This window comes from Papio anubis, unplaced genomic scaffold, assembly GCF_008728515.1.
Source record: "Papio anubis isolate 15944 unplaced genomic scaffold, Panubis1.0 scaffold183, whole genome shotgun sequence".
Lineage (NCBI taxonomy): Eukaryota > Metazoa > Chordata > Mammalia > Primates > Cercopithecidae > Papio > Papio anubis.
In genome coordinates this window covers 75,352-93,260 of record NW_022161834.1, presented here as the reverse complement: position 1 = coordinate 93,260, position 17,909 = coordinate 75,352, and the positions used below count along the sequence as shown (strand labels likewise).

Sequence of the window (17,909 nt, the reverse complement as noted above, 5' to 3'; positions counted from 1 at the left end):
TTGGTTTTGGGGTTTTCCTTGTTTGTTTGTTTGTTTTGAGATAGAGTCTTGCTCTGTTGCCGAGGTTGGAGTGCAGTGGTGTGATCTCAGTTGACTGCAACCTCTGCCTCCCAGGTTCAAACAATTGTCCTGCCTCAGCCTCCTGAATAGCTGGGACTACAGGTGTGCGCCACTATGCCTGGCTAATTTTTTGTCTTTTTAGTAGGGATGGGGTTTCATCATGTTGGCCAGGCTTCTCTCAAACTTCTAACCTCAAGTGATCGATCAGCCTCGGCCTTCCAAAGTGCTGGGATTACAGGCCTAAGCCACCATGCCTGGCCCTGTTTTGTTTATTTGTTTTGTTTTGTTTTGTTTTAAAGAACTGGGTTACATGAGGTGTTATTAGATGTTCATTGTTTTCCTTCTTAAACCAGAACTTCAAAATTGTTTTAATATGTATCTACCTACAACACAGAAGTTCATCACAATTAATGATGAAACATTAAAAGCATTTCCTTTGAAGGGAAGGATAAGAAAAGGAAGCCTATTACTGCCTCTATTTAACATTGTTTTGAAGGTCTTTGCCAATGCAATTTTAAAAAGAAGAAAGGAAAATGAAGATTGAAAAGAAATAAACAAACTGTTGTTTACAGATAGTAGCCAATACTAAAATGTTTACAGGCAACACAGATAATGACTACATTAGAACTGCTCAAACAAGAGTTCACCAAAGTTACAAGATACAAGATCAATATAAAAACATCAATTGCATGACTCAATAAGAAAATATAAGTGTGAAAAAGATGACATTCCAGATACCATCAAAAATACCTAGGAATAAATTTAACAAAAGAAAATTGTTCCTGGTGGAGTAGGAGCAAAAAAATTTTTAAGGTAATAAATAAATAAAAAGATAAAAAATAAAAGAAAGAAAAGTGTGCCTTGTATGGAAAATATAAAACTTTTTTGAAGTACATAAAAGAAATATAAATAAAAGCAGAGATATACCATGTTTGTGAATGGGAAATGCAAAATAATGAAAGTATCATTTTCTTTACAAACTAATGTTAAATTCGTTAAAATTCCAAACAAAATTTCTATAGGAGTCTTCAAAGGGCATGACAGAGTTATCCTGAAATTCATATGAAAGATAAAGCACTAACAAGAGCCAAGGCATTCCTGAAGAAGAATTAGGAAACAGGGTTACCGTCATAGCCATCAAGACTTAAAAACTATGAGAACTAAAGCAATGTGGGACTGGTGCTGAGACAGAAAAACATAATAAAGGGACAATGAAGTAAGCCAGTAAACAGATTCAAATACATTGGAGAACTTAATCTATAACAGACATAAAGTTACGTATTCAATAAATGTTGCTGGAACAATTAGTTTTCTGTGAGAGAAGATGAAATTAGATCCCTGCCTTATACTATACATCAAAATCAATTATAGATTGATTAAAGACAGAATTGGGAAAAACAAACTTTAATGCTTTTGCAACAATATTTTTATAACCGTGGGATAGTAAAAGATTTTTTAAACAAGATACCAAAATCATATAATTCACACATCACATAATTCATCCATTTAAAGTGTATAATTCAATGCTTTTCTGCATATTTATATTACATTACTAATTTCTTGAATTGTCACAAATATACCTAACACAAAATTCACCATTTTAACTATTTTTAAGCATATAATTCAGTAACATTAAATATACTCATGACCCGGGTGGTGACTCTTGCCTGTTATTCCAGCACTTTGGAAGGCCAAGGCAGGTGGATTGCTTAAGGCCAGGAGTTCAAGACCAGCCTGGCCAACACTGCGAAAGCCCATTTCTACTAAAACTACAAACATTAGCCAGGTGTGGTGGCAGGTGCCTGTAATCCCAGCCACTTGGGAGGCTGAGGCACAAGAATTGCTTGAACTTGGGAGGTGGAAGTTGCAGTGACCCGAGATCACAACACTGCACTCCAGGCTGGGTGACAGAGGGAGACTCTATCTCAAAAAAATAATAATTAAATATATATATATACACACACACACACACACACACACACACACACATATTATATATATATTCACAATATTATGCAACTATCACCATTTCCAAAAGTTTGTCATCACTCCAAAAAGAATTTTTTTTTTTTTGAGACAGTGTCTCGCTCTGTCACCCTGACTGGAGTGCAGTGGTGCAATCTCCACTCACTGCAACCTCCACTTCCCAGGTTCAAGCGATTTTCATGCCTCAGCCTCTCAAGTAGCTGGGATTACAGGTGTGCACCACCACACCTAGCTGAAATTTGTATTTTTAGTAGAGATGGGGTTTCACCATGTTGGCCAGACTGGACTTGAACTCCCGACCTCAGGTCATCTACCCACCTCAGCCTCCCAAAGTGCTGGGATTCAAAAAGAAATTTTTAACTATTGAGCAATAACCACATTCCTGCCTTCCTCAGTCCCTGGTCACCTCTAATCTACTTTCGGTCTTATTAATTTGACTCTTGTAGATAGTTCATAAGTGGAAGCATACAATATTTTTCCTTTTGTGTCTGCCTTATTTTACTTAACATAATGTTTTCAAGGTTCATCCATGTTGTAACATGTATCATGTTGAGTTTTGGGGAGCTCTTTGTATATTTTGAATATAAGTCCTTTAGCAGAGACGTAGTTTTTAAATAATTGTTTCCCAGTCTGTGGCTTGCCTTTTAAATCTTTTAACAGGGTCTTTCTCAGAGCAGGAGTTTTTAACTTCAATAAAGGCCAACTTACTCGCTGGGTGCAGTGGCTCATGCCTGTAATCCCAGCACTTTAAGAGGTTGAGGCAGGAGAATCCCTTGAGGTCAGGAGTTTGAGACCAGCCTGGCCAAAATAGTCATACTTTTTAGTCTCTACAAAAAAAATAGAAAGACTTAGCCAGTTGTGGTGGCACATGCCTGTAGTCTCAACTACTCACAAGGCAGAGATGGGAAGATTGCTTGAGACTAGGTGTTTGAGGCTGCAATGAGCCATGATCGCCCCACTGCACTCCAGCCTGGGGGACACAGTGAGACTCTGACTCAAAAATACATACATACATACACACATACATAAATGTTTCTAACTTGAGAACTTCTATTTTGTCTTTCATGGATCATACTTTTGGTGTTGCTTATAAAAGTACAACCTAGATATTCTATGTTATTTTCTAGAAGTTTTATAGTTTTGCGTTTTACATTTACTTCTGTGATCAATGCATTTCCCCCTCCTTTTTTTGAGATGGGGTCTCACTTTATTGCCCAGTCTGGTCTCAAATTCCTGGGGTCAAACCATCTTCCCACCTCAGTCTTTTGAGTAGCTAGGAGTACAAGCAAGCACCACTGCACCCAGCAGGCTGATTCATCTTGAGTTAATTTTTGTGAACAGTATAAGGTCTGTGTTTAGATTCATTGTTTTACATGTGGATGTCTAGTTATTTCAGCAACATTTGCTGAAAAGACTATTTTTTCTCTATTAAGTTGCTTTTGCTCCTTTGTCAAGAATCAGTTAACTATATTTGTGTGCGTCTATTTCTGGACATTCTATACTGTTCCATTGATCTAACTGTCTATTGTTTCACGAATACTACAGTGTCTTTATTACTGTAGCTTTATAGTAAGTCTTAAAGTTGGGTAAGTCCTCTGAATTTGTTCTTCTTCAGTATTGCATTGGCATTTCTAAGCCTTTTACCTTTCCATACAAACTTTGGAATCAATTTGCCAATATCCACAAAATCACTTGTGATTTTGACTGGGATTGCATTGAATCAATAGATCAAATTGTGAAGAATTGAGCCTTCCTATCTGTGAACATGGAATACCTCTCCATTTATTCATATCTTCTTTTATTTCTCTCATCAGTTTTGTTGTTTTCCTCACATAGATATTGTGTGTATACCTAAGTATTTATTTGTTTCTGTCTGTTTCCTTTTTTCTTTTTTGGTGCTAATGTAAGAGACATTGTGCTTTTAATTTCAAATTCCAATTACAGGAAAGCAGTTGTTTTTTCTATAATAATCTTGTATCCTACAATCTTGTTATAATCAGTCATTTGTTCCAGAGTTTGGATTTTTTGTTTTGGGAGGGTTTTGGGGCTTTTTGGACAATTCTTTGGGATTTTCTACATAGATAATCATGTTATCTATGAACAAAGACAGTTTTGTTTCTTCCTTCTCAATCTGTAGATCCCTTTTCCCCCTTATTGTCTTATTGCATCTGCTAGGACTTCCAATACAATGTTGAATAGAGGGTGGCAGGGGATACCCTTACCTTGTTTCCAATCTTGGGGGAAAAGCATCTAGCTTCTCACCATTAAATATAATGTTGGCTGTAGAGGTTTTCATAGATGTTCTTTATCAAATTGAGGAAGTACCCCTCTGTTCTCAGTTTGCTGAGGACTTTTTAGCATGAACAGATGTTGAATTATGTCAAAAGTTTTTTCTGCATCTATTGATATAATCATATGACATTTTTCCTCTTTAGCCTGTTGATGTAATAGATTATATTAATTAATTTTTGAATGTTGAACCAGCCTTGTTTACCTGGAATTAATCCTACTTGATTGTGGCATATAATTCTTTTTTTTTTTTTTTTTTTGAGACGGAGTCTCGCTCTGTCGCCCAGGCTGGAGTGCAGTGGCCGGATCTCAGCTCACTGCAAGCATAATTCTTTTTATCAAATGTTGGATTCAATTTTTTAATATTTTGTTGAGGACTTTTACATGTATATTCATGAGAGATATTGGCCTGTAATTTTCTTTTCTTGTAATATTTTTGTCTGGTTTTGGTATTGGAGCAATGCTGGCATTATAGAATTAGTTAAGACGTGTTCCCTCTGCTTCTGTTTTCTGAAAGAGATTGTGGAGAATTAGTATCATTCTTCCTTAAATGTTTCATAGAATTCACCAGCCTAACCTGAGTTATGATAAATGAAATAGAGACTAGAAAAACAACAAGAAAGTCAACAAATCCAAAAGTGTATTCTTTGAAAAGATCGACAAAATTGACAAACCTTTACCTAGACTGACCAAGAAAAAAAAAGAGAGAAGATTCAAATTACTAAAATCAGAAATAAAAAAGAGGATATTACTACTGATCTTAGAGAAATAAAAAGGATAATAAAGAATGTTATGAACAACTGTATGACAACAAATTAGATAAATAAAGTGAATGAATTCCTAGAAAGACATGAACTAACAAAACTGACTCAAGAAGAAATACACAATCTGAATAGACGTAGAACAAGCAGAGATTGAATGTGTCATTTTTAAACCTCCAACAAAGAAAAGCCAAGACCTAGATAGCTTCATTGATGATTTGTACCAAACATTTAAAGAAAAACTAATATTAATCTTTTGCAAACACTTCCAAAACATAGAAGAACACTTTCTAACTCATTTTATAGTGCCAGTATTACCTTAGTACCAAAACCAAAGACATAACAAGGAAAAAAAACTATAGACTAATACTTCTTACGAATGTAGACACAAAAATTCTCAACAAAATACTAGCAAACTAAATCTTGCAACATGTAGAAAGGATTATCTACCATGACCAACCGGGATTTATCCCAGGAATTACTGGTAAATTTAACACCTGAAAATCAATGTATTACAATATATTAACAGAATAAAGGGAAAAACAATCCAGAGACCCCTCTCAACAGACACAGAAAAACTCTTTGATGAAATCCAGCACCCTTTTGTTATAAGAACATTCAACAAAGTGGGAATAAACAGGAATTCCCTCAAACTAATAAAGGATGTTTACCAATGAACACCATCCAGAAAGTTACACACACACATACACACACATACACACACACACAAACAGAATGGGAGAAAACATTTGCAAATCACATATCTGATAAGGGACTTGTGTCTAGAACATATAAAGAACCTTTATATATCAATAGCAATAAGACAAATAGTCCAACTAAAAAATAAAATAGGCAAAGGATTTGAATAGACATTTCTCCAAAGAAGATATAAAATGGCAAGTAAACACACGAAAACATGTTCAACATCATTAGTCATTTGGGAAATCATTACAATCACAATGAGATACCACTGCACACTCACTAGGATGGCTATAATTTTAAAAAGGCGTTAACGAGTGTTAGCGAGGATGTGGAGAAATTGGAATTTTCACCCATTGCTGGTTAGAATGCAAAATGGTGCAGCTACTTTGGAAAACAGTTTGGTGGTCCCTCAAAATGCTTCATATAAAGTTACCATATGACACAGTAATTGCACTCCTAGATATATACCCAAGAGAAATAAAAACATATCTGTACAAAAAATTGTATATGAGTGTGCATAGCAACATTATTCATAACAGCCAAAATGTGGAAGCAGTCTAAATGTCCATTAACTGATGAACAGGTGAACAAAATGTGGTCTATCCATACAATGAATTTATTTGGCCATAAAAAAGAATAAAGTACTAATATGTATTACAACATGAATGAACCCTAAAAATATTATAATTAGGGAAAGAAGCCAGTCATAAAATACAACATGTTGTATGATTCCATTTACGTGACATGTCCAGAATAAGCAATCTAGAGAAGACAAAAAATAAATTTGTGATTGCCAGGGTCTGGGTGTGTAGGGGGAATGAGGAGTGAGTGCTAACATGTTTGAGGTTTCTTCTGGAGTTTTGAAAACGTTCTAAAGTTATAATAGATTGGGTGATAGTTACACAACTCTGTGAATATACGAAAAACCATTGAACTGTGCATTTTTAAAAGGTGAATTTCTGATATGTGAAATATGTCTTAACAAAACTGTATTGAGAGAGAGAGAAAGAGAGAGAGAGAGAATGGTTTAATAAAGCTCCATCACTCAGCTTCAACCATTATCAACTCACGGCCAATCATTTCATCTAAACCCCACCCCACCAATCTACCCCATCTCCCACACGGGATAATTTTTAAAGTAAATTCCTGATATTATTTCTTCTGTAAATCATCAGTTTATTGCTCCAAAAAGTAAGGACTCTTCAAAAAACTAATCATGATACTGTTATCACATCCAAAAAAATTTTTAAATAACACCTTAGTCCAGGTGCAGTGGCTCATGCCTGTAATCTCAACCCTTTGAGAAGCCAAGGTAGGCAGATCACTTGAGGTCAGGTGTTCACGACCAGCCTAGCCAACATGGTGAAACCCTGTCTCTACTAAAAAAAAAAAAAAAAAAATACGAAAATTAGGCAGGCGTGGTGGCACACGCCTGTAGTCCCAGCTACTGGGGAGGCTGAGACATGAGAATTGCTTGAACCCAGGAGGCAAAGGTTACAGTGAACCGAGATCACGCCACTGCACTCCAGCCTGGGCAACAGAGTAAGACTCTGTCTCAAAACAACAACAACAACAACAACAACAACAACAAAACTGTAATCCCGGCACTTTGGGAGGCCAAGGCAGGTGGATCACCTGAGGTCAGGAGTTTGAGACCAGCCTGACCAACATGGAGAAACCCCATCTCTACTAAAAATACTATAGCCAGGCGTGGTGGTGCATGACTGTAATCCCAGCTACTTGGTAGGCAGAGTCAGGAGAATCACTTGAACCCGGGAGGTGGAGGCTGAGGTGAGCCAAGATCGCGCCATCGCACTCCAGCCTGGGCAACAGGAGCAAAACTCTGTCTCAAAATAATAATAATAATTTTTAAAAACAGTCTTTAATACAATCAAATATTCTGTGTTCACACTTTCCCCAATTGTCTCATTAATGTGAAATTTTAACAGCTGTTTTTTCAAATTAAGATCACACAGTACATTTTGTTATTTGTCTCTTGAATTTCTGTGTGTCTATAAGCTTTCTCTCCTTTTATTTTTCTTGCAATTTATTTATTGAAGAAACAGTTGTTTGTCATGTAGAGCTTCCTATATTTTGGATTTTGCTGATTGCATCACTGTGGTATCATTTAACATGATCATGATTACATAGTAATTAGCTTTTAGATGTTTGCTGTCAATTATACTACACATACGATTTAATTCATAATTCATCAACATAGTCGCTGCTCCTTTTAGTCCTTACAATCCACCATATCCTTTGAAGCATCCTTGACACAAATTATCTCATTTAGTCTTTCTAATAACCCTATGTGGTATTATTATCCTCAATTTAAGAGATGAAGACGGCCAGGTGCAGTGGCTCATGCCTGTAATCCCAGCACTTTGGGAGGCCAAGGCAGGTGGATCACAAAGTCAGGAGATTGAGACCATCCTGGCCAACATGGTGAAACCCTGTCTCTACTAAAATACAAAGAATTAGCCGGGTGTGGGGGCAGCGCCTGTAGTCCCAGCTACTCAGGAGGCTGAGGCAGGGGAATCACTTGAACCCAGGAGGCGGAGGTTGCAGTGAGCCGAGATCACACCACTGCACTCCAGCCTGGTGACAGTATCCAAAAAAAAAAAGAAGAAGAAGAAAATGAGGCTTAAGAGAGGTTACAGAAACTTGGCCATAGTCAATCTGCCAGTAAATATCTGGGTTCAAACTCTCTGATGTTAAAACCCATGCTGTTATCTGTTATATGATAATATTCCATCACATTGCCTGTGGTTTGTGGTGGTTGTTTTTAATCAACTCTAGGAAGCAGTCTTTCAGTCCATTCAAAGAATGTACTTTCACATTTCATCTTTAACACTTAGGATGCTTTCAACTTCAAGTAACAGAAAACTCCATCTCAAATTGACTCAACAATAAGGTTGTTTATTATCTCATATAACAAGAAATCCAGAAGAAGGGCAGCACTGCGGCTGGTTGATGACTGACTTAACAACATGGCAGACCCAGATTAATTGTATCTCTTTACAATGGCCAGAACTGGGTCACATGTCCACTACTAAACTTTCAGAGGCCAGTTAAGAGGATCCCATTCCTCTTGTCTATGATAGATTTGAGAGTGTACCTCAGAAGCTGATAGAGTCACCTTTCCTAATGTGTAAACACCCACATAGGCTTCTATAAAGAAGAAGAGGAGGGTGGACTGAATTTTGAATAGACAACCAACAGTATCTACTACCTGTTCCTAATGAGGTATGCTACATATTCCACTGTGAATAATTAAAATACTTCATTATAACTGCCACGTTGAACTTTTTTACTTTCTGTCATGTGACAATTACAGTCAATATATCAGCTTCTTCATTTACAGGAAGAAATGGTTACACAAGATGATATGTAAAGTCCCTTCCAGTTCCAGGAGTTCTGTTTCAATTTTACATTTTCATCTTCTAAAAAGCAAGTAGAAAAGTTACACCTACAAGATATGGTCCAGAAATGATAATGGGTTTCAACTGATAAGTCATTGGCATATTGACATCCTTTCTCCCTTAAAATAGGACATAAGCATCAGATGTAAAGAGCTAAACAGACTGGAACTGGTAATATCTTTCCATTAAGTTTTCACTTTTAGGTTAAATGTTCTACTTCCCTCACTCATCCATGAACACCTTCCAGTTTCCAACACTCATCATACAGACAGAGACTGATCAGAAGTTCCTTTTCACAACTCACTTTATTTTGGTGTCAATATCCTCCTGGAGCATGGCTCTAGGGCTGTAGGATAGCTCTTGTATCTCTGCTTCGACTGCCAAATATGACTTTAACTTAAATCATTCACCTGTCTGCTTCCTTTCATGGCTGGTTTCTGCAGGAATAATCTATTCATTTTATCACATGCAGCCATTTTCCTTGTGAGGAACCACAGGAAACCAAAGAGAAATACCGTACACTACTGAGCACCGTTGCTACTCTTTCTTCCAATATGAATGAAATTGCTTTATTATTTTCAGCTTATGCCTACTATCAGCTTTCTCTGGGAAAACTGCTGGTTCGATCCTTAAGCAGTCCTGTTCTTATTTAACAGAAGGCTATGACGGTAACAAATGCACAACATAAAAAAGTCAAAGGCATCTCGTCGGTTACACGGGACATTCGGAATAACAAATGTACAGGAAAACTTGGGAACATGACTTAAAGTAATTTGGTCACACCCCCATTTCCTTTAACTCTTTCTGGCTCAGATTTGTCATTCTGACAGGAGGCCCAGGGCATAGTCCATTACCACAATTGTTCGTAGAAACGACACTGGTCTCTCAGTCAGCAGCTACTGCGTGCCAGTGCTCATCATGCTAGTTTCCAGAGTTTTAGAGAATTAACTTTACTTTCTGGTTCAACCCATCTGCTGGGGAAGGTATGGCCCTATTTTGAAATGTGCAAAGGGGAGACAGTGCTGGGGGTGCCCACAGGGGAAGGAGAGAAGACAGGCTTACTGACCACCTCTATAACCTTGAATAAGTCACATCACCTCTCTCTGCCTCTTATTAACTATCATTGGGGAAAAATACCCTCACTCTGCCTGTCTCACAAGAGTTCTCATAAAAATAAAATAAGAACACGAATAGGAAAGTATTTTTATAAATGCAAAGCAGTGTTATCATTTTCAGATATGGACTTTCCTCTACAGCACTTTTTTTTTGGCCACACGATTACTGCACACCTCGTGCCAGACAGACTATAAAGCTGTTTCACCTCTTTTCACATTTTGCCTAAAATTTCATACAGAGATTACAACAGCCATGCTGCATCCATCCCTTTGGTTCATTTTCCTCCACCACATCTCTGAATGCAAATCCCACCATCATGTGAAACACTGCATAGTAGCAACTTGCAAAACTCAACCAACTTTAAACTGTCAAGACAAGTCCCATAGGCAAAGGTTACGCTCAAAATAAGCTGCAAAAGTTCAAGAAGGAGAGAGAGACCACATCTAATTAGAAAAGGCTTCTGGAAGGTAAATATAGATGCCATGTATTTTCATAATGTTGGTCTTTGTCCTTTGTCATCCCACTCTACTGTCATGCTTCAGAAACTTGACTTTATTTTCTCTATCTTTGGAGCTCTCAAGAATCTGACAGAGATAATATCTTATGGTATATTCAGGGATGAAGTGAACCGGCTCAACGACTAACAAACCCAGTGGATTTTAACATTTACCCAGCCCAACGAGGTCCAACTATCTTTAGGTTAGCACGACGTATAGGACTTTCCCGGCCCAAGAACTCCCTTGGAACCCCCAAGGAAGGAACTTTCACTGAGTATGCACTAAGCGCCAGACCCTAAGTGCTATGGGCCGCTTAATCCTCACAACACTTTTTCAAGCTTTAAGCCTGTTTTACAGATGAGGACGCGAAGGCTCAGACAGGCTACGTCGTCCGGTCTCACCTCAGTGAAGCCACCACTGCGCGTGGGCTCTCCAGCCCCTCACGCCATCACCCTAGAGCCTTGCTAACCTCCACCTCGCTCACCTCTCTCCCTCCCTAGGCTGCCCAACTACTCTCTCCTCCCACGCCTCTGCCCAGCCAGAAAACCCTGGGGCGGGCGGGGTCTGTACCTGAGCCCGCTCTCAACGCGGCTTCCGTGTCAGGATGCTCGCTTACAAGAATGCTCCTCACAAGCTTGAAAGCCGTTGCCACCCACGCTCTCCGGAGCCCCAAGCGTCTCCAAAGAGCCTGCCCAGGCTTCCCCCCGACCCAGGTGCTTCCTCCCCTGCAGAACTGTGGCGGGGTTCAGACCCCGATTCCGGGAGGGGACACCTGTCGAGGAAGGGCGGGGCTGGGGGACAGCGGGGCCGCGGCGAGGCGCCGCCAGGAACTACGCTTCCCAGCCTGCTCCGCTGCAGCCGCGCGCCCCGGCGCCGCGCCCGGCCGGGAGCCGCCTGTTGATCGCCGCTCTCGCCCCGGCCACGGCGCCGCCCCTGCTCTCCCGGCCCCGCTCCACCGGGGCTGACGGACTGACGGCCCACACCGCCGGCTCCGGGATGAGTGCACGGACGGGTGAGCGCGCCGGGGGGCGGGTGGGGCCTGCTCTGGCCAGCCGCTGTCTGCAGCCCCCGGGCCCGCAGCGCTGTGGCCGCCGCGCCCTCCCTGCCCGCGGGAGGATGCTCCGCGGCATGGGCGCTCGGCCGGGCGGGCGGGCAGAGCCGGGCCGCCTCTCGCCTCTCGCCTCCCGGCCTGGCCGGCTGCTCTGGGAGACCAGGCGCTGCGCCCGGAAAGGAGGCGCCCGCCGGGGTGTGGGTCCCGCGCCCCGCACTGCGGTGCCGCAGCCTCTGCAGCTCGCTGGGCGGCGGCGTGGAGGGCGCGGTCTCCTGTCCTCTCGGGCTGCGGGGCTGTGTTCTTCCACGCCGGGCTTTGTTCCCCCACTTTCCCCCTTCCTGTGCATGTTTGATGAGCTCCTGGAGCGCTATGCATCTCCCTGCCTCGTTCAGCAGGCGATGGGGAGGGGTGGACTGGCCGGCGTCTTTCCTGAGATCGCTGGAGCTGTCACTCGCAGGGCGTTTCAGCCTCCCAGAAAGCGGCCTCGTGCGGATCCTCGAGAACCTTATTATTATTGTTATTACTTTTCTGGTTAAAGTAATGGTAGTATGTGCTCCATTGAGGCTTCCTAAATTTTCCCTGTTGGCCTGCGAAAATGAAGGTGAATTTTTAAAAGAATAATAAAAGGCTCCTAATGGGAATTTTTAGAATATTCAGAGGTAGGAAGGTGATGCCGTCACAATGCAAATTAGCGGTGAAGGAGGCCGTGCTTGCTGCAGCTTCGTCTGTGCCCATTACATATCTGAATCACGAGGCATTTGGGAAGGGAATGAAAAGAATATCGGGGGAGGTGTTTCAAAAACCAGGTTCTCCTATTAGCTCGACCATTCAGGAGCTGAGAGACCTGGGCAAGTCTCTCCACCTCTCTGGGCCTCTGCCTATAAAGTGGGGCGTTTGGGCTAAATGATTTGTAAACCTCTGTTCTTCCAAGATTCTCCCCTCTCAGGGAACTGAGAAGATGAGAGTGTTTCTGTTTCAAACAGCACTACAGAAAGCCTGATTGTGACAACAAGCGCCTCTGCCCTAGTGAGGAGGAAAGATTTTTCAGAGCTTCAGCAATCTGATTTTTTAAGAGAAAACTGATTTTCTCTGTCTGCTCTCTTCAGTCTCACCCAGTAAATATGCATTGCAATCATTTTAATTTTTATAAGGAACTGTACATTGGTGGGCAACAAAGTGATGGGGTTTGCTTTTGTTTTTGTCTTTAATTTGCTGAAGGTGAAGTGATGGGATCAGCAGATAAAGGGTTAGTGGCTCCCTAGGGCTGGGCATGAGTGGTCAAATGTGGTCAGCATGGTGGTGGGGGAGGAAGCCCCAACAAGAAGTAACCAGAGTGTATATATACAGAAAAGAGAAGATGCATACGGATGGATCATTGTTTGAAAAAGAAATACACAACAGAAGGAATGAGAAAATCAGAAATTTGGCACTCTGCAAACCCTAACATGACAGTTGAATAAGGCAAGGACTTACCAACTGGTCCAAAACCTTTGAGTGAAAGGTAGTTGGGGAATAGGATTTTCATATTATTTTAAAGTATCTCACCACAGGTTACTCTGGGAAAATTTGTCCTTACAATGGAGAAATTAGGAGGTTACCACTGGAACTAAATGACCAAGTTTAGCAGCATCTACTGTGAGTCTCCTGTCGTGAAGCAATAAGGAGGCATAATTTCACCTCTGTAGTGTTCCTACCAAAAGACTTGGGGATGGGGCAGAGCAAATGGGGGCAACTATTGTAGATTAAATACTCGAGTGATACAACAGTGAACTGGGATGTATGAACTTTGAATCCTAGACGAGAAAAAAAAAAGCTGTAAAAGACAATGTGGAGATAGTGACAGCTAGGTAGGGTGCAAATCCCTTGCTGCAAAGATATTTTTGCTTTTCCTGGATTGTATGTGTATATGTATACATGAAAATATTAATTTAAAGCATACATATTTACTTGCATGAATGTCTGTGTGTATCTGTGAATCTCTCAATCAGTATTCCCCAAAATATGTAGAATGTTAGTGGGTTATAAGAAAAAGAAAGTGCCTAGCCAGATGTAGAAAACACTGAGCAAAGCTGGAAAAGTTGGTTTATTCTTGACTTTCGGAGCCTTTCATGGGTTAATGATCATTGTATATGGGGATGTAAATGGGGTGGGAATGTCCATAGGATGGGATATGTAATGTTGTAATGTTTCCCAAACTGCGTGCAAAAATAAAAAATGAAAAATATCTTGAGGGACTGTCATTACATGGAACCAACTTTGAGAAACTGCCTTTAATGCATTTTTGAGTGATAGATCAGGACATATGATTAAATGTGTAAGTTGTAAGTATTTGTGCTTCCCATTACCTACAGATTAGAATTCAAATTTCAGTTTCTGGTTTTAATGGATCATAACAGTTTGATCTGTCTACTTTTTCAACCTAAATTTCCCATCTTTCTTCCTATAAATTATCCTGCTTAGTCCTTTGTTGTATACTATGAACCATTTTTATTTTCAGTACACCAAAAAGTCAATTCTACATAACTTTAAGTCTTCGTGGTTGTGTAAAATGGGACGCGCTCTTCTGCTCTGGCTCTTCCATGGACTGAGATAGCCACCTTTACTCCCAAAGCCATTTTGAGTTCCTTGGCCTTGGTCACATGTTTCAGCACAACCTTCCTTAAGGCTGTGATTTCTTCCTATTTCTGCTTTTATGAATTGCCATCCTATTTTGGCATCAAAGTTGCCCCACTTATTACCTCTTTCACATGTGTCATCAGTATTCCTGGGTTCCCCTAGTAAAAGGTAGGTAGGGTGGGGATGAGAAAGTCAGCTACAGGACTGTGAGTGACATGAGCTCATGAAACAGGGCACAAGGCCAGCCATGCCAAGCCTGGACAAGAGGAGAAAGGAGACAAGCTGAGGCACAAGCCCTAAGAAAGGACCAGGAGGTCCCTTGAACTGGGCTGCTATTCAGGCAGTGTGCATGGGGACAACTGTTCTCATTGTTGATAAACAACCATTCTGACTGGGCAGTGTCCATTTTATACCAGTTGCTAAATGTTTTGTACATCATCTAGGTAAGCACTTACAAGCCAGGGTGCACGCAGCATCCTTAAGTCATAACAAAGCCTGGATCAAAACCTACCTGGTATAAGATGCCGAAGAAAGAGACAAGATGAGTGAGTCAAAGACCACATAAGCAAGCAGAAGAAAGGAGGGCACATGAATCAAAGGACAAAAAGCAGGAAACGCAAGGTGCCAATCAGGAAGTTAGAAGAAGCCTATAAATTCCCAAAGGCAAGAGGAAGGACATGGTTAAAAGCAACAGGCAGTTAAAAACCAGAAAGGCACAGATCTCCAAGTGGAAGGCAATGAGATAAATAGAGGTCAAGAAACAGGAACTCCTCTAAAAACAGAAAAGAAGGCCAAACACAGGAACAAGGCAACAGCGGGAAATAGGACCCGCCATGAGAATTGGAAACCAAGAGGCAGGCTGGGCAAATAGCAAGACTTTTTGACTACTTCCTGCCCAGGTGGAAATCTATCTCATAGCTTGGCCAGCTTACACTATGGTGGCTTTCTACACCTAGCAACACTGACCTGCAGCTCTTACAGGTTCTGCCTGTTTATATTCAGCAGATCTTGATGAGGAAAACAGAGGGAAAGAACACCCAAAAAAGAAGATTATTCCATAACCAAGGATGAAAGAGAAATAGCTTTGACTGAGGGCTTGCGCTTGCCAGACACTGTACCTAATATGTACATGGTCACCTTAAGTGTCACCTCAGCCTTCTGAGATAAGCACTGTTCTTTGCGTGTTTTACTGAGGATGGAACAGAGGTTTGGAGAGGCTGTCACTGCACACGTATCTGCACCATCAGACCTTGGGTTGGTTAACTCCAAGGCCCGTGCTTTTAGTCTTCTGTGTTCTTCTAACCTTGGACAGGAGCAGTCACTAGTGGGCACCTTGTTTTTCAAGTATGATTTAAGCTTTGGCAAGTTTTGTGTTGTAAGATTGGGAAATACGAGCTCTGCCTTCTAGTAAGATCTGTTCCTCATTCCTCTTTCAGCTTGTTCCTTCCCATTACTGTACCATATTTTTGATGGAGACTTCTCCTTATCCCCACCTCATTCGTCCTTCATCCTCTGCAAGTATTTCCCAGAATACGTAGAAGCCTTTTAGTTGTTTTAAAATAAAACAAACTTAACTGGCTCATCTTCAAATAGCTACATTACAAAACACAGGCCATTGCCATGTTATATTTGCCCAGCAGCCAGAAATGAATTAAATATCTAGGATCAATTCATGTTTTGTTGGAGGATACATTGATATGCAGATTCTGTTCTAATTTACTAGTTTTAGAAAATGTAGATTTAGCTCTGGTGAAAATCAGTGCACTAATTGTTTAAAATTATGAAATATTAAAGATATTTTAAAAAGAATAAAGAGGGCTGGGTGTGGTGGTTCACGCCTGTAATCCCAGCACTTTGGGAGGCCAAGGCAGGTGGATCAGGAGCTCAAGACCAGCCTGGCCAACATGGTGAAACCCCGTCTCTATTAAAAATACAAAATTTAGCCAGGCATGGTGCCATGCGCCTGTAGTCCCAGATACTTGGGAGGCTGGGTAGGAGAATCACTTGAACCTAGGAGGCAGAGGTTACAGTAAGCCAAGATCATGCCACTGCACTTCAGCCTGGGTAACAGAGCAAGACTCTGTCTCAAAAAAAAAAAAAAAAAAAAAAAAAAGAAAAAAAACCTCTGCCGGGCACAGTGGCTCACGCCTGTAATCCCAACATTTTGGGAGGCTGAGGTGGGCAGATCACCTAAGGTCAGGAGTTTGAGACCATCCTGGCCAACATGGTGAAACCCATCTCTACTAAAAATACAAAAATTAGCTGGGCGTGGTGGTGTGCACCTGTAGTCCCAGCTACTCAGGAGGCTGAGGCAGAAGAATCGCTTGAACCCGGGAGGTGGAGGTTGCAGTAAGCCGAGATCGTGCCACTGCACTCTAGACTGGGCGACAGAGCGAGATTTCATCTCAAAAAAAAAAAAAATAAGAACCTCTCATTTACTGACCCCTTCCACTTAGGAATAAAGCATCACCAGCACAATTGAAGCCCAAGACTCCCTTCTCCAATCAAATTCTACCTGCTCCCAATGTGGTGTTTGTCCTATCAGCATTCCGTGGTAGCTTTCCTAGATATATACATACTCCTAGGTGATTGATGGCACTGTTTTGCCCATTTAAAACACTTTTTACAGCTGGGCACGGTGGCTTATGTCTGTAATCCCAGCACTTTGGGAGGGCGAGGTGGGCGGATTGCCTGAGCTCAGGAGTTTGAGACCAGCCTGGGCAACATGGCAAAACCCTGTCTCTACAAAAAATACAAAAAGTAGCCGGGCATATGACACGCACCTGTAGTCCCAGGTACCTGGGAGGCTGAGGCAGGAGAATCACTCAAGCTCAGGAGGTCAAGGCTACAGTGAGCCATGTTCGTGCCACTACACTCCAGCCTGGGTGATAGAGCGAGACCCCATCTCTAAAAAAAAAATCAAAAAATTTTTCACCGTGTTTTTTAAACTTGTTTCATTTTTTATTTTTTTAGAGGTAAGGTCTTGTTTTGTCACCCAGGCTGGAGTGCAGTGAAGTCATAGCTGACTGTTACCTCGAACTCCTGGACTCTCAAGTGATCCTCCTGCCTCAGCCTCCCAAGTAGCTGGGACTACAGGCATGTGCCACCATGCTCAACCAATTAAAAAAAAATTCTGTAGAGATGGGGTTTTGCTATGTTGCCCAGGCTGGTCTCAAACCTCTGGCCTCAGACTGTCCTCTCACCTTGGCCTCCCAAAGTGCTGGGATTACAGTTGTGAGCCACAGCACTCAGCCTCACTAGGTTTTGAAGATTAATTTTTGTTTACTCTTTTTTTAAATTTATTTTATTTTTTATTTTATTTATTTATTTATTTATTTATTTATTTATTTTGAGATGGAGTCTCGCTCTGTTGCCAGGCTGGAGTGCAGTGGTGCGATCTCAGCTCACT

The 17,909-nt window shown here is 41.2% G+C and overlaps 2 protein-coding genes across 3 annotated transcripts in view; one reads left to right on the top strand and one right to left on the bottom strand.

The window, feature by feature from the left end:
- LOC116268504 (lysM and putative peptidoglycan-binding domain-containing protein 2) overlaps positions 1 to 11,586 on the bottom strand; it is a 28,523-nt gene extending 16,937 nt beyond the window's left edge. The window contains exon 1 of the mRNA XM_031661525.1: positions 11,404 to 11,586. The gene's annotated coding sequence lies outside the window, so the exon portion shown is untranslated. The remainder of the gene's footprint in view (positions 1 to 11,403) is intronic.
- Positions 11,587 to 11,739: 153 nt separating this feature from the next.
- The window catches only part of LOC116272751 (tropomodulin-2), a 64,968-nt gene continuing 58,798 nt past the window's right edge, over positions 11,740 to 17,909 (top strand). The window contains exon 1 of one of the 2 annotated variants that reach the window (XM_031661523.1): positions 11,740 to 11,845. The gene's annotated coding sequence lies outside the window, so the exon portion shown is untranslated. The remainder of the gene's footprint in view (positions 11,846 to 17,909) is intronic. The other variant, XM_031661524.1, reaches the window with a different exon arrangement.